Here is a 23,792-nt window from a genome sequence, read left to right on the forward strand (position 1 = left end):
ATAAATATATTACATTACATTATATTTTGTTATGAAAATAGAAATATATAAATATTTAGACTTTAAAAGGAATTTTTTATTGTTTTTTATTTGGTTAGAGGAGGGTTTTTAATAAATAATATAAAATAGGCAAAAATATACAAATATGCAAAAATAGATACTGACATAAAATTATTATAACTATATATGCATATATATATGTAAGTATAAATCTATAGAAATAAATATAAATATAAAATACATGTATGTAGTATGTAATAGAAATAATTTATCGATTTTAATATGTTATATTAAATAGTATGTTATAATAGAATGTAAATAGCATATAGTATATTAATATACTAGTAAAAAATACATTAAATAGTATATAAATATAGAATACACAATATAGACATATAAATCTACAGATATAAATATGAAAACTAAATAGAAAAATATATTCAAATATAATTTAAAATAATCGAGTTTTTTGTTTCTATTTGGTTAGAGGCAGAGCTTTTAAAGAAATAATATTAAAAACAATGAACCTACAAATATATATGGATATAGATAAAATAGAAATAACATTAGTAATATAAATCTATGTATATAATGAATAATAAAATAATATTGTATATATGATAAATAGAATAGCAATTAAATTGAATATATGAAATAGGTATCGATTATGACTATAAATTAAATATTAAAAAATAGATGATTTCTATATATAAAAGGGTTTTTTTTTCATTTGGTCAGAGGCAGGGCATTTTTAGTTTGGGTCGGGGTTTTTTTGGGGCGTTCATTGAGAGGATTTTATGACGGGTGGGGACTCTGGTGCTTGGAACTCTCTCCCTTCTCTGTCTGTCCCTGACAGGGCGGCAGTGCCGGGCTGAGTTGGGCGGCAGTGCTGCCGCCGTGTGGACACGGGCGGGTACTGCACCGTGCCCCTCTCAGGATGGCGGAAGGGCCCGCGGGCCGGGACCCAGCCGTGCGGCAGCGCTCAAGATGGCGGCCTCTCTAGGACCCCGGCGGATAGGCGTTTACGTAAAACGCCTGCCCGCGCCCGCCGGCGCCCTCACGCCCGCGGCACCGCGGACCGCGCGGCCGTTGTCGGCACGCTCTGAAACGTCCGGGAAAATTGTCGGCGAGCGGATCGGCGTCGGCGATGTAATCAGGCATCTTATGCCTACACACCGGGGTCCTGATTTTTTCCCGCCCTTTCTGCCGCCATTTTTGGCAGGTCAGCCGGGGTGCCGCCCGAGGCGCCATTTTGAGAGTGCGGACACACTCAAGATGGCGGCCTATCTAGGACCCCTGCGGATAGGCGTTTACATAAAACGCCTGCCCGCGCCCGCCGGCGCCCACACGCCCGCGGCACCGCGGACCGCGCGGCCGTTGTCGGCACGCTCTGAAACATCCGGGAAAATTGTCGGCGAGCGGATCGGCGTCGGCGATTTAATCAGGCATCTTATGCCTACACACCGGGGTCCTGATTTTTTCCCGCCCTTTCTGGCGCCATTTTGGGAAGGTCAGGCGGGGTGCCGCCCGAGGCGCCATTTTGAGAGTCCCGACACACTCAAGATGGCGGCCTATCTAGGACCCCGGCGGATAGGCGTTTACATAAAACGCCTGCCCGCGCCCGCCGGCGCCCTCACTCCCGCGGCACCGCGGATCGCGCGGCCGTTGTCGGCACGCTCTGAAACGTCCGGGAAAATTGTCGGCGAGCGGATCGGCGTCGGCGATGTAATCAGGCATCTTATGCCTACACACCGGGGTCCTGATTTTTTCCCGCCCTTTCTGCCGCCATTTTGGGAAGGTCAGGCGGGGTGCCGCCCGAGCCGCCATTTTGAGAGTGCGGACACACTCAAGATGGCGGCCGGTCTAGGACCCCGGCGGATAGGCGTTTACATAAAGCGCCTGCCCGCGCCCGCCGGCGCCCACACGCCCGCGGCACCGCGGACCGCGCGGCCGTTGTCGGCACGCTCTGAAACATCCGGGAAAATTGTCGGCGAGCGGATCGGCGTCGGCGATGTAATCAGGCATCTTATGCCTACACACCGGGGTCCTGATTTTTTCCCGCCCTTTCTGCCGCCATTTTGGGAAGGTCAGCCGGGGTGCCGCCCGAGCCGCCATTTTGAGAGTCCCGACACGCTCAAGATGGCGGCCTCTCTAGGACCCCGGCGGATAGGCGTTTACATAAAACGCCTGCCCGCGCCCGCCGGCATAAAAATAAATATGCATAAATATAAACATAGACATAAACATGCACAAACGTTAACCTGCATAGATATAAACAATAACATAAACATAAACATAAACATGCAAAACAATAATAATAAATATAAATATAAATATAAACATAAATAGAAATAGAAATACAAACATTAATAAAATCAGTGAGAAATGGGGTAAAATCAGTGAGAAATGGGGGGGAAAAACCATGAAAAATGATGGAAAAATCAGAGAGAAATGGGGGAAAAATCGGTGAGGAATGGGGAAAAAGATCAACGAAAAATTGGGAAAAATCAGTCAGAAGTGGGGGATAAAAATCAGTGAGAAATGGGGGGAAAAGTCAGTGAGAAATGGGGAAAAAATCAGTGATTAATGGGCGGGAAAATGCATGAAAAATGGGGGGAATAATTCAGAGAGAAATGGGGGCAAATATCAGTGAGAAATGGGGGGGAAAATCAGGAAATATCCATGAAAATTGGGGGAAACATCCATGAAAAATGGCGGAAAAAATCAGTGAGAAATGGGGAAAAATGGGGAAAAAGGAGTGATAAATGGGGGAAAAAATCAGTGAGAAATGGGGAAAAATGGGGAAAAAATCCACGAAAAATGGATGGAAAAATCCATGAAAAATCAACGGAAAAAATCAGTGAGAAATGGGGAAAACATCATGGTGAAATGCGGAAAAAATCAGAGAGAAATGGGGAAAAATCATTGAAAAATGGGGGATAAAAATCAGTGAGAAATGGGGGGAAAATGGGGAAAAACATCAGTGAGAAATGGGGAAAAAAATCTTTGATAAATTGGGGCAAAAATCATTGAGAAATGGGGGAAAAAATCAGTGAGAAATGGGGAAAATTTGGGAAAAATCCACGAAAATTGCGGGAAAAAATGCTTGAAAAATTGGGGAAAAAAATCCGAGAGAAAATCCCCGGGAATCCCCGGGAAAATCCCCCCGTAATCCCCGAGAAAATCCCTCGGAATTCCCCGGGAAATTCAACCCGGAATCCCCGAGAAAATCCCCCGGAATCCCCGGGAAAATCCCCCAGGAAAATCCCCGGGATAATCACCCCGGAATCCCCCTGGAAAATCCCCCGGGAATCCCCGAGAAAATCCCCCCGGAATCCCCGAGAAAATCCCCCCGGAATTCCTCGGGAAAATCGTCCCGGAATCCACGAGAAAATCCCCCGGAAATCCCCGACAAAATCCTCCCGGAATACTCGGGAAAATCCCCCCGGTATCCCCGGGGAAATCCCCACGGAATCCCCGAGAAAACCCCCCCGAAATACTCGGGAAAATCCCCACGGAATCCCCGAGAATATCCCCCCGGATTACTCGGGAAAATCCTCCCGGAATCCCCGAGAAAATCCACCCGGTATCTCCGGGAAAATCCTCCCGAAATCCTCGAGAAAATCCCCCCGGAATACTCGGCAAAATCCCTCCGAAATCCCCGAGAAAATCCCCCGGAATCCCCGAGATAATGGCCCCGGAATCACCGAGATAATGGCCCCAGAATACCCGAGAACATCCCCCGGAATTGCCCGAGAAAATCATCCCGTAATCCCCGAGGAAATCCCCCCGGAACACTCGGGAAAATCCCCCCGGAATTCCTCGTAAAATCACCCCGGATACCCCGGGAAAATCCCTCCGGACTCCCCGAAAAACTCCCCCCGGAATACTCGGGAAAATCCCCCCGGAATCCCCGAGAAAATCCACCCGGAATCCCCTGGAAAATCCACCGGGAATTCCCCGGGAAATTCCTCGCTGAAACCCCTGGAAAATCCCCCCGGAATCCCCGGGAAAATCCCCCCGGACTCCCCGGGAAAATCCCTCCGGACTCCCCGAAAAACTCCCCCCGGAATACTCGGGAAAATCCCCCCGGAATCCCCGAGAAAATCCACCCGGAATCCCCTGGAAAATCCACCGGGAATTCCCCGGGAAATTCCTCGCTGAAACCCCTGGAAAATCCCCCAGGAATCCCCGTGAAAATCCCCCCGGAATCCCCGGGAAAATCCCCCAAGAATCCCCGATAAAATCCCCCTGGAATCCCCTGGAAAATCCCCCTGGAATCGCGGGGAAAATCCCCCCGGATTTCCCGGGAAAAATCCCCCCGGAATCCCCGATAAAATCTCCCCGGAATCCCTGAGAAAATCCCCCCGGAATCCGCGAGAAAATATGCCCAGAATCCCCGATAAAATCCCCCCGGAATCCCCGGGAATATCCCCCAGGAACCCCCTATAAAATCCCCCCGGAATCCCCCAGAAAATCCCCCCGGAATCCCCGACAAAATCCCCCCGGAATCCCCCAGAAAATCCCCCCGGAATCCCCGACAAAATCCCCCGGGAATCCCCGAGAAAATCCCCCCGGAATTCCTCGGGAAAATCGTCCCGGAATCCACGAGAAAATCCGCCCGGAATCCCCGGGAAAATCCTCCAGAAATCCCCGAGAAAATCCCCCGGAGTCCCCGGGAAAATCAACCCGGAGTCCGATGGAAAATCCCCCCAGAATCCCCGAGAAAATCCCCCGGAATTCCCCTAGAAAATCCCCCCGGACTCCCCGAGAAATTCCTCCCGGAATCCGCGAGAAAATCCCCCCGGAATCCAGGCGAAAATCCCCCAGAAATCCCTGTGAAAGCCCCCCCGGAATCCCCAAGAAAATCTCCCCGGAATCCCCGAGAAAATTCGCCCGTAATACTCGGGAAAATATGCCCGGAATCCCCTGGAAAATCCCCCCGGAATCCCCTGGAAAATCCCCCCGGAATCCCCGACAAAATCCCCCCGGAATCCCCGACAAAATCCCCCCGGAATCCCCGGAAAATGCCCCCCGAATCTCCGGGATACTCTCCCCGAGATCCCCGGGAAAATCCCCTGGAATTACCAGGGAAAATCCCCCCGCAATCCCAGGGAAAATCCCCCCAGAATCCCCGCGAAAATCGGCCCCGAATCCCCTGGAAAATTCCCCCAGAATCCCCGGAAAATCGCCCCGGAATCCCCGGGAAAATTCCCCCGGAATCCCCGAGAAAATCCCCCCGGAATTCCCGAGAAAATCCCCCCGGAATCCCCGAGAAAATCCCCCTGGAATTCCTCGGGAAAATCGTCCCGGAATCCACGAGAAAATCCGCCGGAAATCCCCGACAAAATCCTCCCGGAATACTCGGGAAAATCCCCCCGGAATCCCCGGGGAAATCCCCACGGAATCCCCGGGAAAATCGCCCCGGAAACCCAGGGAAAATCCACCCGGAATACCCGGGGAAAATCCCCCCGGAACACTCGGGAAAATCCCCCGGAATTCCTCGTAAAATCACCCCGGATACCCCGGGAAAATCCCTCCGGACTCCCCGAAAAATTCCCCCCGGAATACTCGGGAAAATCCTCCCGGAATCCCCGAGAAAATCCACCCGGAATCCCCTGGAAAATCCACCGGGAATTCCCCGGGAAATTCCTCGCTGAAACCCCTGGAAAATCCCCCCGGAATCCCTGAGAAAATCCCCCCGGAATTCCCCGGGAATATCCCCTCGGAATCCCCGGGAAAATCCCCCCGGACTCCCCGAAAAAATCCCCCCGGAATACTCGGGAAAATCCCCCCGGAATACTCCTGAAAATCCTCCCGGAATTCCCGAGAAAATCCCCCGGAATTCCCTGAGAAAATCGCCCCGGAATCCCAGTGAAAATCCCCCCGGAATCCCCGTGAAAATCCCCCCGGAATCCCCGGGAAAATCCCCCAGGAATCCCCGGGAAAATCCCCCAGGTATCCCCGATAAAATCCCCCTGGAATCCCCTGGATAATCCCCCCGGATTTCCCGGGAAAAATCCCCCCGGAATCCCCGAGAAAATATGCCCGGAATCCCCTGGAAAATCCCCCTGGAATCGCGGGGAAAATCCCCCCGGATTTCCCGGGAAAAATCCCCCCGGAATCCCCGATAAAATCTCCCCGGAATCCCTGAGAAAATCCCCCCGGAATCCGCGAGAAAATATGCCCAGAATCCCCGATAAAATCCGCCCGGAATTCCCGGGAATATCCCCCAGGAATCCCCGATAAAATCCTCCCGGAATCGCCCAGAAAATCCCCCCGGAATTCCGCGGGAAAATCCCCCCGGAATCCCCGAGAAAAACCTCCCGGAATCCCCGCGAAAATAGCCCCAGACTCCCCGGCATAATCCCCACGAAATCCCCTGGAAAATCCCCCCGGAATCGCCGAGAAAATCCCCCCGGAATCGCCGGAATAATCCCCTGGAATTCCCCGGGAAAATCATCCCGGAATCCCCGAGAATATCCCCCCGGTATCGCCGAGAAAATCCCCCCGGAATCCCCGGGATAATCCCCCAGGAATTCCCCGGGAATGTCCCCCCGGAATCCCCGGGAAAATCCCCCGGAATTCCTCGTAAAATCCCCCTGGAATCCCCGGGAAAATCCCTCCGGACTCCCCGAAAAAATCCCCCGGAATACTCGGGAAAATCCCCCGGGAATCCCCGAGAAAATCCCCCGGAATTTCCCGGGAAAATCACCCCGAAATCCCCGAGAAAATTCTCCCGAAATACTCGGCAAAATCCCCCAGGAATCCACGGAAAATTCCCCGGAATCCAGGAGAAAATACCCCGGAATCCCCATGAAAATCCCCCCGGAATCTCCGAGAAAATCCCCCGGAATCCCCGCGAATATCCCCCCGGAATCCCCGGGAAAATCCCCATGAATTCCCCGGGAAAATAATCTCGGAATCCCCGAGAAAATCTCCCCGGAATCACCGAGATAATGGCCCCGGAATACCCGAGAACATCCCCCGGAATTGCCCGAGAAAATCATCCCGTAATCCCCGAGGAAATCCCCCCGGAACACTCGGGAAAATCCCCCCGGAATTCCTCGTAAAATCACCCCGGATACCCCGGGAAAATCCCTCCGGACTCCCCGAAAAATTCCCCCCGGAATACTCGGGAAAATCCCCCCGGAATCCCCGAGAAAATCCACCCGGAATCCCCTGGAAAATCCACCGGGAATTCCCCGGGAAATTCCTCGCTGAAACCCCTGGAAAATCCCCCCGGAATCCCTGAGAAAATCCCCCCGGAATTCCCCGGGAATATCCCCTCGGAATCCCCGGGAAAATCCCCCCGGACTCCCCGAAAAAATCCCCCCGGAATACTCGGGAAAATCCCCCCGGAATACTCCTGAAAATCCTCCCGGAATTCCCGAGAAAATCCCCCGGAATTCCCTGAGAAAATCGCCCCGGAATCCCAGTGAAAATCCCCCCGGAATCCCCGTGAAAATCCCCCCGGAATCCCCGGGAAAATCCCCCAAGAATCCCCGATAAAATCCCCCTGGAATCCCCTGGATAATCCCCATGGAATCCCCTGGAAAATCCCCCAGGAATCCCCGAGAAAATATGCCCGGAATCCCCTGGAAAATCCCCCTGGAATCGCGGGGAAAAATCCCCCCGGATTTCCCGGGAAAAATCCCCCCGGAATCCCCGATAAAATCTCCCCGGAATCCCTGAGAAAATCCCCCCGGAATCCGCGAGAAAATATGCCCAGAATCCCCGATAAAATCCCCCCGGAATCCCCGGGAATATCCCCCAGGAATCCCCGATAAAATCCCCCCGGAATCCCCCAGAAAATCCCCCCGGAATCCCCGACAAAATCCCCCCGGAATTCCCGAGAAAATCCCCCCGGAATCCCCGGAAAATCCCCGCGGAATTCCGGTCCATTTCTGTAGGAGAATAGTTTGTAAGGATAGTGCAGAAGGCACTAGTTGCCAACGAGTTACAGCTGTACTGATTAGCAAGGAGTGGAAACAGCCTTGCCTGCCCAGTGAGGCTGGTTGTTATAAAAGCGTGGGTCAGCTGGCTGCCAGTTTCACTAAGCACAGCTCCAGCTGGAGGTGCAGAGCCTGCTGCAGTGTGGGCTGGAGCCTGCTGGCTGTGCTGCGAGGAGGAAGGGACACGTGGCCGTGCAAGGGATGGACAAGGTGAGAGGATGCTGTGTGTGGGACAGACAGGCTCAGGTGGCTGGGGAAGGGACAGGCTGGGGTTTAGCCAGTCGTACAGAGGAGAGGAGGAGTCGGGGCTGTGTGGAGCTGCCTGTGAGAAAAGGAGTCAGAGTTGCCTCAAAGAAATCTGTGGAGAGAAGGCATGAAAAGTGTGTAATGAAAGACTAATGTTGGTGCCTGTCATGTCTGTCTTGATATAATTGCTACACGTTTTCTCGGAATGCTTGAATTTAGACATAAAATGAAAACTTTATTGTAAGAAAGGAATGCATTTCTCACCAAAGTGGTGTAGGGTGGGGGATCACAACTCCCAGATGGCCTGGAAGCGGAACGGCCACAGGGGTTACTGTAACTGGGCCTCCAGTACCAAAGCCCCAGTGGGTTTAAAGGCTAGAGCTGGGCTGGGATTAGCACGGGCTCTGCAGCTGGGCTCATGCACAGGTCTGTCAGCACTCCTACCCGAGGACAGTCCCTCACCTAGGGAGAGGTTCTAGGCCTGGAGATGAGGCTGAGTTTGGGAAGGGTGATGAGGACATGGTTAGGGAGGGATGTAAATGCATATCAAAAGACTTAATTTTGAGGGGTGGCAAGCATTAGCTATAAACCAGTAAGTATTTACAGCTAAAGGCTGGAGGTGGGGGCTGTCTGAGGAGGACAGGACTGTTTAAGGCTGAAGTTGGAAGAGAAACCTTGGTGAAGCTTTTGCGTTAGAAACGGCCTCACCTGCCAAATCAGATTTTTGTCTTCAGGATTGCATGAGTGAGGATGCCACAGCCAAGGAAAAGGTTCAGGTTTGGGAGGCAAAGGCGAGTTAGGCAGGGCTGCAGGGCTGGGGCTTGGCTGTTTCCATACTGCTCAGGGCAGCAAAGGGTAGCTGGCTCACTGGGCCTTGGATCTAGAACTCTTTCTGGAACAAGGTGGAGAGCTGAGGTTCATGCAAGGAAGGGGCCAGGAATTCTTTGTCTGACTGGAAAATGCCAGAGGGGCAGTGTGTGACTCGGATAGGATGATATGTTCGTCTGGCGAGAGTCACAAAAGAATATTTTGGTTTACTGATAACTGGGCAGCTCAGAAGTTACTACTTGACTTAGTTGCTGCTCCCATCTGTTGCACACATAAACAGAGCAAAGCAGACGAATTCTCTCGGAGCCTGAGGTCTTTGACTGGCCCTCCAAAAATGCTGCCCGCTAAAAAACAGACGTGGGGGAGGAAAGTTGTCAGATACAATAGAGCAAGAAAAGGACACGGGCTTCAAAGTGCCCTCCAGCAGACCATGGAAGTGACCTGTCTGGAAGTGAAACCAGCAGTCTGCTTCCCCAGCCTCCTGGAAGCCTCTAACAGCTACACAGGGAGTGAGGGGAAAGAACAATTCAACCTAAAAATAATTTTCAGTAGCGTTCTGCACTGCTGTTAAAAATACTGCAACCAGGGAATGTGGTGTGGTGATAACTATTAGGCCTGTAAGTCTGGTAACTGGGGCTTTTAGCTCAAACATCTCGGTATGGCTACTTTGAGCCTTGTAAAAGCTGCGTTAAGTCCAATTTCTTGGGTAGTTCTACTAGCTCTAGCCTTGCTTTTCATCCCCTCAGTAACAAAGCAACTCCCTCTCGAGAATGTTATTTACTTTCCATATGATGTGCCTACCAATTTCTGGAATTGCAAATGTCTTTGGATACATGCGTAAATTTAAGTTTCAAGAAAGCTGTCAAGCTAAAACAAAGGCTTGCCATAATGCAGAAGAAAATGTTTTATGGAAGAACTGAGAGGTCCCTACCTGGGCATAGAATTTGCTATACTAAGGTGTGTTCCAAACGGATCTGCCATCTAAACAAGCAGAAAAATAGTTGGAATGTAGTGAGTTCAATTTAACTATTGCTAGAAATAGGAATTATTAGCAGAGCTTGGAGCATGATATCACTAGCAGCAGTAAGACGCTTTTAGCTTGCTTCTCATAAATTACTTGTAAAAAGCATTTGTACCTAGTGTGTAGCAATTAATATTTCCCCATTTTCTTCCCCCCCGCCCCCCAGTCTCAGGTACTCCTTTTATTTTACCCTTTTCTGTCTTGTAACATCACCTTCCTTTATTTTATTCTATCTTCTGTTCTCAGAACATCGCAGCATCCTCTGTCAATGTGAAAGCATTTGTTCATCCTGTCTTGGAATGGCTGTCAATGTTGCCCTCTTCTGGATCACTTTTTTTTTTTTTTTTTTTTTTTAACAATATGTTGCTAAATGTCAGGAAAATTAATCCACAAACACCAGCGGTTTATGTCCAAAAAGGAAACAGAGGAGTCCTTTTTGCTTTATTCGAATAAAGGGAGAGGCCATGGGACATTCCCCTGGGATCTCTCAAATTTTTGGAGGACGCAGCCTCCTTTTTATCCTATTTTCCCGGCCGCATTTCCCTCTCTCTTTTCCCATTGGCTGAGGTACTTGAGAGGCACAGACTTCCCGGAACGCCTGATACCTGAAATTCCCCTCTAATGTATAACCCTCCCTTTTAATTTTTAATTCTTCTAGAATTCATAGTTTCCCCCCGTTGCTTCTTTCATCTTTCGATATCCAATTTCATTTATCAGCAGCCCTGCAGTTTGTTTGTAAAGGCAAATATCTCTTTCCATTCATCAATCAGTGGAATCCATCCCATTGTTTCTTTTATCTCTCAGTGCTAGCCTTATCTACAGGCTGATCCACAGCTCATTTGTAAAGACAAATTCAACATTCCTCTCAGCTAATAAATGAGAAGTTAGCTGAAAAAAGTAAAAACTGGATTTTTTTTCCGGTGTGTGTCGGACAATACAGTGGAGAGAATTTGCGGGAGGATGATCGAGGATATCCTATTATAATATCGTTCTCGGACATTTTACTATTTTAGATCATCAGTTGTATTCTGAAAGAAATCTATTTTAATGATATGTGTACGTTTGCACGAAGTTATAGTTAAATATAGCTTGCGGCTGGGCTCTTTAATGAATAGGGGTATTTTTGGTTTTAATTCAATATTTTATGCTTGTGGTGTGTAGTGTGCTGATTTATTTTTTAATGTTCTTTACTACGTGCGCTTTTGTTTTTGAGTGAAGGTAACTTTCTGGATGGCTTTGTATTTGAGGCAGAATGAATTGAAGTAGGTTTTTAAAACTGATTTTTCATATGTACGATGGGGAGTTTAGTAGGGGCAGCTCTGATGGTGGGGGCTTGGTTGTTAATTTTATCAGACGGCTTTTGTTAGATACAGCTTTTAATTCTGGAAAGTTTTTTTTTCTAATGTCGTGCTTTGAAGGTGGTTTTCGAGGATGTATGGTATAGCTTTATTTTGTTTGTAGATGGTGTATGATAAGGGCTATGGTCTATTTATCTAATGCCATGTTTTTTCATTCAGGTGTTGATAAGGGAGTTCTTGAATGGCGTTTTGTGTTGTTTTTGTTTTTGGTGGGGCGTTGTTTTTAAAGGATACCTTGATAAGGTTTGCCGATGGCGTTCTAGCCTGTAGCATAAGGCATAGGGTAGTTTTTGAATTATTTTGTGGTGGCTTTGATTCTTGCCAGTATGTAGTGTTTGTTTGAGGTAATGCTGTGTAGCTAATTTCTGTTTTCTTATTAATATTAGAATTGGAGTGTTGTAGTATATGGGCTGTTATTATATCCTAGGGGTTCTATTTATTTGGTTTGATTGTTTTCTAGTTATGGATAATTTTTCTCAAAAAACCATTTTCAGGATTTCAGGCGTGACACAAAAGAACACTCAGATTGCTGGAAGGGAAACGTGTGCCCAGATTGTCTCGAAGCAGTGCTGCTGTCGGTTCTCGTTCAGTTGTGTCTTCTGAAAATGAGACTGTTGTATTCATTGCGCTGTGCTAAACACTTGTCATTCTCCCAATGCCAGGAAACAGATGAAGCTTGAAGAAAGAGGAAGGAATTTGGAAGCGTACAAACAAGCTGAGAAGAGGTTCAGAGATCAGGGTGCTCACTGGCAGCAGGGGCTGGGGTTAGGGCTGAGCAGGAGCAAAGCCGGAGCACATCAACCTCACCTCGTGTTTTCTCGGGGGCTTTATGGCCCTGGCAAGAGAGAGATGTTCACTGATGAGTCCCAGGCCGAGCCGTGAGCACAGCATGTTGTGTTGGAGCTGGGGGTTTTTTTGAGACGTTCAGCAGCCACACTCTCTAGTCAAGAGTCCTGAGGTTTGTTGCTGCTCCACTTTCATCCTCATATCCAGCTTCCAGCCCTTTTCTTCTCTCTGTCCAGTGTGTCTTTTGTGTTCCTTTCTTGTCCTGTGTGCTCCCCATCCCATTCCCGTTCCCTACGGAGGGGGAGGGTGTGGAGACTGGGGGCTCCGACGTGGTTTGGGGCACCCCAAGGTCCCTGGGAAAGGGAGCCGGGCTGCGCTGGAGGAGCAGGTGAGTCGGGCATGGGGGGGGGGGGGGGTGGGTCATGCTGGGTGCCAGAACATTGAGAGGGAGGGGTGGGTGTAGAATGCATGAAAAACAGAACCATAAAAAATACCTAAATCTAGTCTAAAAGGAATGTTTAAATGCTTTTTATTTGGGTAGAGGCACGGTTTTTATAGCTAATATAAAAATAAAATATAAAGAATAGAAATAGATTGGTATACATGTAAAATATAATGAAATATAAGTAGCAAATATCTATGAAAAATCTAGTGTATAACAGAAATAATGCAAATATAAGAATATGTATAAATATAAAATAGAGCTATGAGAATGGTAATAAGAATGGGGTAAAACATCAGTGAGAAATGGAAAAAAACCACATGAAAAATGGTGGGAAAATCAGTGAGAAATGGAGAAAAATCAGTGAAAAACGGGGGGGGGAATCTTTGAAAAATGGGGAAAAAAATCCGTGAGAAATGGGGGAAAAAAATCCATGAAAAATGGGGGAATAAATCAGTGAGAAACGGGGAAAAGTGGGGGAAAAAATAATTGAGAAATGGGGAAAAAATCAGTGAGAAATGGGGGAAAAAATCCGTGACGAATGGCGGGAAAAGTCATTAAGAAATGGGGGGAAAATCAGTGAGAAACAGGGAAAAAAATCAATGAGAAATGGGGGAAAATTTGGGACAAAATCAGCGAGAAATGGGGGAAAAAGCAGTGGTAAATGGGGGAAAAGTCGATGAAAAATGGGGGAATATTCAGTGAGAAATGGGGGGGGGGGGAAAATCAGTGAGAAATGGGGAAAAAATCCATGGAAAACAGGCAAACAATCCATGGGCAATGGCGGGAACAGAGCGAGCTGTTGTCGCTCGTGCTGTGGTGGCCGATGCTGTGGGGAAAAAATAAGTGAAAAATGGGGGCAATAATCAGTGATAAATGGGGAGAAAATCAGTGATTAATGGGCGGAAAAATGCATGAAAAATGGAAGGAAAAATTCAGAGAGAAATGGGGGCAAATATCAGTGATAAATGGGGAAAAAAATCAGTGATTAATGGGGGGAAAAATGCATGGAAAATGGGGGGAAAATTCAGAGAGAAATGGGGGCAAAAATCAGTGAGCAATGGGGGGGAAAATCGGGAAATATCCATGGAAAAATGGGGAGAAAAAATCAGTGAGAAATGGGGGAAAAAATCAGTGAGAAATGGGGGAAACATCATGGTGAAATGGGGAAAAAAAATCTTTGATAAATTGGGGAAACAAATCTTTGATAAATTGGGGAAACAAATCATTGAGAAATGGGGAAAATATGGGAAAAAATCCACGAAAATTGCGGGAAAAAATGCATGAAAAATTGGGGAAAAATCAGTAAGAAATGGGGGAAAAAAATCCATGAAAAATGGCGGGAAAAATCAGATCGGCGATCGATAGCTAATGCGTGCCTATGGATTAGATCGGCGATCGATTGATCACGACTACCGATCGATTATATCGGCGATCGATTGCTAATGCCTGCCGATCGATTAGATCGGCGATCGATTGATCGCGCCTGCCGATCGATTATATCGGCGATCGATTGCTAATGCCTGCCGATCGATTAGCTCGGCGATCGATTGATCGCGCCTGCCGATCGATTATATCGGCGATCGATTGCTAATGCCTGCCGATCGATTAGATCGGCGATCGATTGATCGCGCCTGCCGATCGATTAGATCGGCGATCGATTGATCGCGCCTGCCGATCGAGTAGATCGGCGATCGATTGATCGCGCCTGCCGATCGATTATATCGGCGATCGATTGCTAATGCCTGCCGATCGATTAGATCGGCGATCGATTGATCGCGCCTGCCGATCGATTAGATCGGCGATCGATTGATCGCGCCTGCCGATCGATTAGATCGGCGATCGATTGATCGCGCCTGGCGATCGATTGCTAATGCCTGCCGATCGATTAGATCGGCGATCGATTGATTGAGTCTGCCGATCGATTAGATCGGCGATCGATTGATCGCGCCTGCCGATCGATTAGATCGGCGTTCGATTGCTAATGCCTGCCGATCGATTAGCTCGGCGATCGATTGATCGCGCCTGCCGATCGATTATATCGGCGATCGATTGCTAATGCCTGCCGATCGATTAGATCGGCGATCGATTGATCGCGCCTGCCGATCGATTAGATCGGCGATCGATTGCTAATGCCTGCCGATCGATTAGATCGGCGATCGATTGATCGCGCCTGCCGATCGATTCGATCGGCGATCGATTGCCAATGCCTGCCGATCGATTAGATCGGCGATCGATTTCCAATGCCTGCCGATCGATTGCTAATGCACACTATTTGCACACTCCTTGCACACCCTTTGCACTCATACAGAGGCAGGAGGTTTCTCAGTTCTGGTCGGGGTTTTTTGGGGCGTTCATTCAGGGGGATTTCCTCAAGGATTGGGACACTCCTTGATTCCATCCCTTGCCTGTCTCCCAAGCGCCACCCTGTGGGCAGAGCGCGGTACTGCGCGCCTGCCTCTCCCAAGATGGCGGCTCGGGTGTCGCTCCCCGACCTTCTAACTCTGGCTGCAAAAGGAGGGTGGCACAGCAAGGAGCCCGCTCGCTCTAGTGGGATGCCTGCGCACGACGCCGACACCGATCCCACGGGTGCGATTTTCGGCGGCGTTTCCAATCGTGCGGACATCTCCTTCAGCCCGCTTCGGCCCGGGGGAGAGGGGCGGGGCCGCCAGCGATGGTCCCGGCGCAGCCCGGGCAGGCTCGGGGCGGAGCCGGGGCTTGGCGAGGCGGGGCACGGAGGTCCCGGGGACGGGACCGGGCGGGGCCGGGGCGGTGCTTTAGGGGCGGTCCCCAGTGGTCCCGGGCGGCACCGGGGGCGGGGCCGGGTGATCCCGGAGCGGTACCGAGCTGTGCTGGGGACGGTGCTGCAGGGGCGGTGCCGGGCCCGCCTCAGGGTGATTGAATGCCCAGAAATCGCCTTCTCTGCCCCGTGCTCACACTGAGCTGCGGGCTGCAGCGTGCTGTCGGAGCTCCGCACACAGCACGGATTTGGGCTTCCCCTCCTCTCAAACCCTCTCCCCCTTCTTCCTCCTCCTCATCTTCCTCTTTTTCCTCTCCCTCCGCCTCGCCCCCCTCCCCGGGCCCCTGACTCCCCCCGGGATCCCCTCCTCCGGAGGCGGCCCTTCCGAACCGACCCCCCCTCCAAGCCCCGTAGCCCGAGACCATTAAGGTAAGCTTTGGAATTGAAATATCAGGATATTCACTCTATCCCACTGGCCTGAAATTTCAGGATTGTACGATTTTTTCTTGAAGCAGTTGCCTTTGCTGCAGGATTGTGTGGTCACCAGTCTCCTTTCCTGTGACTCTTGTTGAAATTTGCTGTCAGATAACCGGCTAGTAACGAAATATTTGACAGAAATCAATGCTGTGAACGGACTTCACTGCAGCAGTTGATGAAAGAGCAAAGAAAATGTCTGTCGTGTTTACGCACCCCCCCCCGAGGCTGAATGAATTCTGATACTGTAATAAATCAGTGCAGTTGGTGCCTGCAAAGGTCTTGACATTGATCAAGAAGATATTGCTTTGGATTTTTACTTTTTATCAGCGTTTCTTTAATCTGTACTTCAGCACTCTAGCCTTTCATAAGTCTTCTCCGGTTTCCTCTGGCCCTGCAGAGTAGTCCTCTCTGTTATTGTCTGATACCAGCTTTGATGCAAGGAGGACTTTTTGTCTTGAAAATTAGCATCCCCCTCTGCATATTTAAATTAGTTATTTGACTTTTGAGAAAAAGCTGGTCAGCTCGAAGTCCACCAGACACCAGAGGCTGCTGTTTTTAGCACCTTATTCAAAGAGGACATCCTTTAGTTACCTAAGTAGGGGTAGAGATTTACCCTTAGGAATAAGGAATAAATGCAACCAGACTGTCCTGCCAAGAAAAAAATCCAGTTACAGTGACTGAATTCGGGTTTAGTGGCCCTTGATCCTTGCAAGGGATTAAAGGCAGGTTCACTTGGTCTCCCAGCAATGAATGTCTCAACCGAAAGCTGCTCAAAATGTGCCGTTTTTCTGATGGTTTTGGATTCTTTTGCCAGGTGGGAACATGGACTGCTTGACTTGTTCCTGTGTCCACTTTCCACTTCAGTCCTTTGCATTTTCTCTGGAGGGAAAGCAGGAGCAGGGAAGTTGGGGCAGTTCCGTCAGCAGAAAGGCTGCTAAGAATAGATGGTAAGGACTTACTTTTCTGCACAGTGCCATGTAACTGAAGGCTCGTTTTTGGATTTCACATTCTGTTCCTGCCCGGTTTTGTGAGAGCTGCAGGTGCATTTCTGTTTCCAGACCCTGCCAAAAATAGTCGCTTATATTATAATGAATCCTTTTTCCTTCATGTTTTCTTGCTTTAAATGAATTCCCCTGTCAGATTGATGTGAGCAGCAGTTGTTTTTAGATCTGCTGGTGTTGTACACGGAGTAACTGTAGAACAAATGAGTTGTGATGGCTTCCTTGTATTTGATGTGTGGAGAGGAGCAAAGGCACAGATTCATCCTGTGTAATTGCAGTCGTCCAACGTAGGTGCCAGGGTCGGGAAGCTGGGCAAGGTTTCCTCTCTTGCTGGGCCTTAGGGGGAGGGAGCTGAACCCTGGTGTCACTCGGATTCCTTCCTCTTCTCCCTCCTCCTTTCTTGCTTGTAGAGCTGGAGCTCGGGGTCACCGAGTTTGGGTGCTCACAGTCAGGGCCTGAATTTGGAGAGCAGGAAAGCGGGGGGAAGTTTCTAGGCACGTCAAAGCCTGTCTCTAGGGTGTGGGACTTGTTGGTCTTCCTCACCACCCCCAGCAACTTGCACTTCTCTCTGGACCTTGCTGTGGTCACAGCCCACTGCTCATTTATGTGACTGTTCATCCCTCTGCCTGATTGCTTTAAGTACAAGTAGCCTGATTCAGGTTTAATTTAGCAATGATTTTCCTCTGTTTCATCGGTAGTTTTCTAAAACTCCCCTACAGGCTATTTTGAAGCTGCTTTTTTTTTTTTTAACTGCCTGTGATGATAGAAAGCTGTACGGCCCTCTGAAAGCAGTATAACCTGCTTTCCAGAAATTACAGAAGTAGGATTTTTATTGTCCACTATGCAGCTGAAGTCCCCCTAGTGAGCCTCTTGAACTGAGGGTGAGGAGAGCGGCAGATACGACTCCTCATCAACCTGCTCTTCTTTTCGTTCCTAAAAGAAGGAAGCATGAAGGTAACTATAGAAAAAGATCTGCATCCCTCGGGGTTTTGTATTTTAGGTGTTTTGAGGTTTATTTACACACCTCCTCCTTTGTTTCCTGGACAGGTTTTACGTGACAGTGGAGCGTTTGAGTACACGTGGAAGGAGCTTTCAATTCGGCTGGAGCACTTGGATAATACAAAAGAAGACCAGAAGGAAGCAGTGATTCAGTTTTTGGAAAAGGTAACGGTGTTCAAATCAGCTGGATGAAAAAATGCAAAGAATAGTGTTAGTGGAAACTGGAGGTCTTGTTGCTATTGTTGAGAAACCTGTCAAAGACCAGCGAATGAATTCTGAGAAAAGCCTTGTTTGGGATTCTTTATACGGAGGTGGCATCCTTCTTGTGTTCAGTGGGAGGGCAGCCAAATGATTTGTAGGAAAATGAAATCCAAAAAGATCAGCTGTTATTACAGCATTGTCGGTGTAAGGGTAGAGTGGTGTAGGTGTGGGTAGCTTTGATCTCCTCTTTAGGTGCCGACATTATCAGAGCTCAGTAGATGGTGGTCCTTGACAAGGAAAGGTGACACTTGCTGTTTACTCTTCAGGATGTTGAATGCCCAGTGCTTTGCCTCCACTGTGGTCTGCCCAGGTACTCGGTGTGTGGTCGCAATCTAGGTGCCAAGTTGTGGTGGGTTTTTGTTTTTCCATCAGTGTGGCCTGTAGAGCAGGAACTGTAGACAGAATCCTGCAGAAGTGCTATGGAAGTTGTCCTCATAAAAGCTGCCCAGCTTTCAGCACGTGGTCGTTCTCAGTACCGTGTGGTTCCCCTGCACTTGCCAGCCAGCAGGTGCACTTACCTTTCTCCCCACCTTTGCTGACAGATCCTGCTGAAGCTGGTGGCCAACCCCTGTCCCTACACTGACAAGGCAGCAGACCTGGTTCAGGCAGCCAGCACGCTCCAGGTGGCTCTGTTTAAACAGGACTCTGATAACATCAGCATCCCCGTCTCTCACATTGATGGTATGTGGTAACCTGTCAACATCCCAACTCCATGACTTGGGGATACACTTTCTAGCCCTAATCAGCAAACTGGGGATGGATAACTCTGGCAGTCCTGTTAAGTAAGGGCCCTCCAGGATTCAGCTCTCCACGTGTTCTTGGTATCAGAAGTCGAAGTGGAATTGCCAAGTTGCCGCTTTACCTCTGAAAGTAATTTCTGCCGTGGTTGTGCCACTTGAACGGTATTTGAAATCTCTCTTCATGCTCTTGCAGCAGCGTTTTTGAACTCAAATGGAAATCTAGCCCTTCTGCCTGGGACTGTTGACAGAGTCATGGAATCCCAGAGTGGTTTGGCCGGCAAGGCTCCTTAAATCTCATCCAGTTCCAGCCCTGCCATGAACAGGGACACCTTTCAGTAGCCCGGGCTGCTCCAAGCCCCAGTGTCCAGCCTGGCTTTGGACACATCCAGGGATCCAGGAGCAGCCACAGCTGCTCCGTGCTGGACAGCAGCATTGAAAGGCAGAGTGAAGGTTCAGCTGTAATTTAGGGGTTGCACTTAACGTTGTATTGTGTGACAAATGTGGCTTTCATCCTTTTTTTAAATTTTTTTTTTTAATTAAAAAGAATTAAAAAGATGCCTTGTATTCCTGGAGTGTTGCATTCTACGTCTGTTGTTTTTCCTGTTAGTCTGGATTCTTGCTTTGATGTTTTTCTTCACTTATTAGATGTCCTGGATATGGTGGATGTCCTGCTCGAGGACAGTGATGGCTTTGATGAAGAAGTTGGGTTCTCTTTAAATGAAGACGTGATCATTTCCCTTCAGTGCTGTTGTCCCTGCTGCATTAGAAGCCAGGAATGAACAAGTCCACGTGGGCCTGGATGCTGATCCCTCTTGCTGGTCCATGACAGCATGTGACAGGTGAGATTTCCAGGTGTCTGATTTAGCAGGAAACTGGTTTGTTCCTTCTTGTGAGGAGGCTCATTGGCTTTGCACGGGCAAAGCCACTCCACGTTTTCCATCTAGGAACAGAGCTGGGGAGCTGTTTGAAAACAGAGTCCCAGAGGTAAACAGCTTGGCTCGGTATTTCTGTGTGGGAATAGAAGAATATCTGTGTCTTCTGATTTTTCTCTCGTCTTTCTTCCACAGGTGTTTTTGTATTCCTGACTTGGGTTTCCATCGGGGACACGTGGCTTGGAGCTCAGGAGCCGGATCTGTTCCTTGCCCACGGCAGATTGGTCTGCACTAGTGCAGGTGACGAATTACAGGATGGCTTGGGAACTCGGAAACAAGGAGAAGCAAGTCTTATGTGTCTTTGCAAAAAGATTTGGCTACCACAGGGCATTAATTCAGGGAGTTAAGACTTCATCTTTAACGTTCTGTGCTCTGCCAGCATCACTGCGAGCCCTGAAAGCCTCCTGAGCTGTTCTCATACAGACCTATCTTGTTTGGTAAAAAAAAAATCTTAGTTTAGTTTCGTCCAAGAAATGTTACTACTCTGTGCGAGCTCATGGGGAAGCTTTTATTTGGCATCTCTCAGTGGGACATTGAAAGTCCAACTTCCCATTTCTTGCACAGTCTGAGAGGCAGTGTTACTTTCTATCATTTTTATCACAGGCATTTTAAACTTTTTGAGGAACCGGCAGGACTGTTTGTGCGGAGGCGTGCGGTTCACAGCCATCCTCTGTCCAACGTAGGATGGGAAAAAAAGGCTGGAGAGCTTCCTACAAGGGGCTGTAAGTGCAAATGACCAGGAGCCCGGGGTTTAGTCATGATGATTTAGTATTTCTTTAAAGACTCTGATTGATTTCATGATGCCAAAACCAGTATGGATAGAAGACTGAAGTCAGGAATCACGATGGTTTCCTTGGGTTTAAAAAGCTTTAATGGTGTTTCAAGACATTTGTATGAGACCTGGTTTGTTTTTTCTTACCCTTTTATTCAATCAAAAAAAAAAAAAAAAAAAAAAAGCCTTGATCCAGCCTTGCTGCTGTGATGTGTGACAAATGCCTGTCCTCCCTCCACGTGGAACAGGTGAGAGGTGGAACTGAAGCCCAAAGAGTTTTCTGCCCACTGATAACATGTGAGTCATATTGGGAATTCTCTGCAGAATGGCAACAGTTGTTCTTGAATTTGGCCATGAGGGGAGTGGAACATGGCAGCCCGGGTCTGAGAAGGTGCAGTGCCAGAAGGAGAAGCTTTGAAATGTAAATCAGGATTGATTCAGGTGACTCGCTACCGTGTGCTGTGCCCAGGGCCTTGGTAGAAATACTGTGCAGGGAAAAGCCAGAGCTGCCTGTGCTATGAGCTGAATTTTTTATTGGGCGGGGGGGGGGCGGTGTGTGAAATAAGAATGAGGTGCAAATGAGGGAATTGCTTGTGTGTGTGAATATTCTTGTCCTAAAGGAGCGCTGCCCGGTGCTCCTCCCTTGCTGTGCCCCTCTCCTGGTGAGCCTCTGTCCTGCTGGCCGTGCCTCTCTGTCTCCGTGCCTGTGCTGCTCCTTGCCCGTCTTTGCCCGCCCCGCACGGGCTGTGCTCGCTTCCTCTCTGGCTCCTGGGTTCCCTCTTTGTCATGGTACCCCTCAGTCCTTGCTGTGTGTTTGGCACTCTCTGTCTTTTCTCCGTCCTTCTCTGTGCCTCTGTGGTGCTCCCTGTGCCGTTGTTTCCCGTGGGATCCTTGTGTCCCGGTCACTGTCTGTCCTAGGGTGTTATGGTGTTTCTATCTCCAATCATGTGTCCTGATTATGTTTGGTATTATGTCCTGTGCTTCCAGGACTGACTCTGAGAGTGAAGCTTTGTTTTGTCTTGTTATCAGCCGGCTCACCTCCCCCATGGTCTATGTTTAGGAGAGGTTTTAGCTCGGTTTGCTTGCTTGCCTGCTTGCTTGCTTGCTTGCTTGCCTGCTTGCTTGCCTGCTTGCTCGCTTCTGCCTCTTTTTCTTTCCTTCGCTTTGCCCTTGCTTTTTTCTTATTAGTTAGTTCAGCTAGGCAGTCCAACTTTTTCCCTGGACTGTTTTCTCTTCCACCCCGTCCCCTCCCTCTCCTGGATACCATCTGAACCTGTTCCGGACGGGGACCTGGGAAACCCCAAGAAACACCGGGAGTCTACACTCTGTCACCTGCAGCAGCCATTCCCAAGCGCCAGAGACTGATAACTGGGCGACCACTCGCCAGAGAGACTGAACTCGTCATCCCTTCAGAACGGTGAAGGAGTTTTTTGTCAGCTGGCGTTGTCTTTTTTCCCTGTGCTGGGGAGTGTCTTGCTTGTTAAATAAAGAGGTTTTTTTCTCCCACTCTTCTCCGAGGAAATTCTTCCCGAACCCGGTGGGGTGGGGGGGAGGAGTCGTGGGGTTTGCTGTCTGGGGGCTCCTTCTGGAGGTTTTCCCCCAAATTTGCCCAAAACCAGGACACTGTCCCTGTTCATTTTTAATCCCTCCCTCTTGTGCTGCCCATCCAGCATGCCAGGGGTTTCTTTTCGTTTTTTGGTTATTTTTCGTTTTCATTTTTCTTCTTCTTTTTTTTTTTTTAGGGGGGGTTCCATTTCATCGTGCACCTTGATGTTGATTTTCTTCCCTTGTCCTCTCTGCTGCCCCTCCTCCTTTCTGCCCCTTGTCCCCTGTGTCTGCAGGGCTGGGGAGGAACTTCAGCCCTTGTGGGGGTTGCCCTCCCTTTTCTGGTGTCAGCAGAGTCACTTTCTGTGGGATGGACACATGGGAGGGGTTGCAGTCAAGTGCCCTGCTGCTGTCCAGGGCAGTTGGAGTCGTTCTGTGCCTTCTTTGGGGTGAGGAAAAAAGGCTGAGGGGGGCTCCGACGTGGGGTTTGGGGCACCCCAAGGTCCCTGGGAGAGGGAGCCGGGCTGCGCTGGAGGAGCAGGTGAGTCGGGCATGGGGGGGGTCATGGTGGGTGCCAGAACATTGAGAGGGAGGGGTGGGTGTAGAATGCATGAAAAACAGAACCTTAAAAAATAGCTAAATATAGTCTAAAAGGAATGTTTTATTGGTTTGTGTTTGGATAGAGGTAGGGTTTTTTTATAGATACTGTAAATAGAAAAGAAAAGATAAAGAATAAAAATATATAAACAAATATAAGAAACCAATATATAAATATATTACATTACATTATATTTTGTTATGAAAATAGAAATATATAAATATTTAGACTTTAAAAGGAATGTTTTATTGTTTTTTATTTGGTTAGAGGAGGGTTTTTAATAAATAATATAAATAATATAGGCAAAAATATACAAATATGCAAAAATAGATACTGACATAAAATTATTATAACTATATATGCATATATATATGTAAGTATAAATCTATAGAAATAAATATAAATGTAAAATACATGTATGTAGTATGTAATATAAATAATTTATCGATTTTAATATGTTATATTAAATAGTATGTTATAATAGAATGTAAATAGCATCTAGTATATTAATATACCAGTAAAAACTACATTAAATAGTATATAAATATAGAATACACAATATAGACATATAAATCTACAGATATAAATATGAAAACTAAATCGAAAAATATATTCAAATATAATTTAAAATAATCGAGTTTTTTGTTTCTATTTGGTTAGAGGCAGAGCTTTTAAAGAAATAATATTAAAAACTATGAACCTCCAAATATAGATGGATATAGATAAAATAGAAATAACATTAGTAATATAAATCTATGTATATAATGAATAATAAAAGAATATTGTATATATGATAAATAGAATAGCAATTAAATTGAATATATGAAATATGTCTAGATTATGACTATAAATTAAATATTAAAAAATAGATGATTTCTATATATAAAAGGTTTTTTTTTCATTTGGTCAGAGGCAGGGCATTTTTAGTTTGGGTCGGGGTTTTTTTGGGGCGTTCATTGAGAGGATTTTATGACGGGTGGGGACTCTGGTGCTTGGAACTCTCTCCCTTCTCTGTCTGTCCCTGACAGGGCGGCAGTGCCGGGCTGAGTTGGGCGGCAGTGCTGCCGCCGTGTGGACACAGGCGGGTACTG

General features: G+C 48.0%; 1 protein-coding gene across 18 annotated transcripts in view; it reads left to right on the plus strand.

Annotated features, from left to right (window-relative positions):
* LOC106864071 (nucleolar pre-ribosomal-associated protein 1-like) overlaps positions 1-22,064 on the plus strand; it is a 34,561-nt gene extending 12,497 nt beyond the window's left edge. For 17 of the 18 annotated variants that reach the window (XM_088157530.1, XM_088157531.1, XM_088157540.1 and 14 more), the window contains 3 exons: positions 17,902-18,018; positions 18,657-19,693; positions 19,922-22,064. The gene's annotated coding sequence lies outside the window, so the exon portion shown is untranslated. The remainder of the gene's footprint in view (positions 1-17,901; positions 18,019-18,656; positions 19,694-19,921) is intronic. The other variant, XM_088157524.1, reaches the window with a different exon arrangement.
* Positions 22,065-23,792: the final 1,728 nt, after the last annotated feature.

Source organism: Sturnus vulgaris (genome assembly GCF_052056855.1).
Source record: "Sturnus vulgaris isolate bStuVul1 chromosome 38 unlocalized genomic scaffold, bStuVul1.hap1 SUPER_38_unloc_2, whole genome shotgun sequence".
In the NCBI taxonomy this organism is placed as follows: Eukaryota; Metazoa; Chordata; class Aves; order Passeriformes; family Sturnidae; genus Sturnus; species Sturnus vulgaris.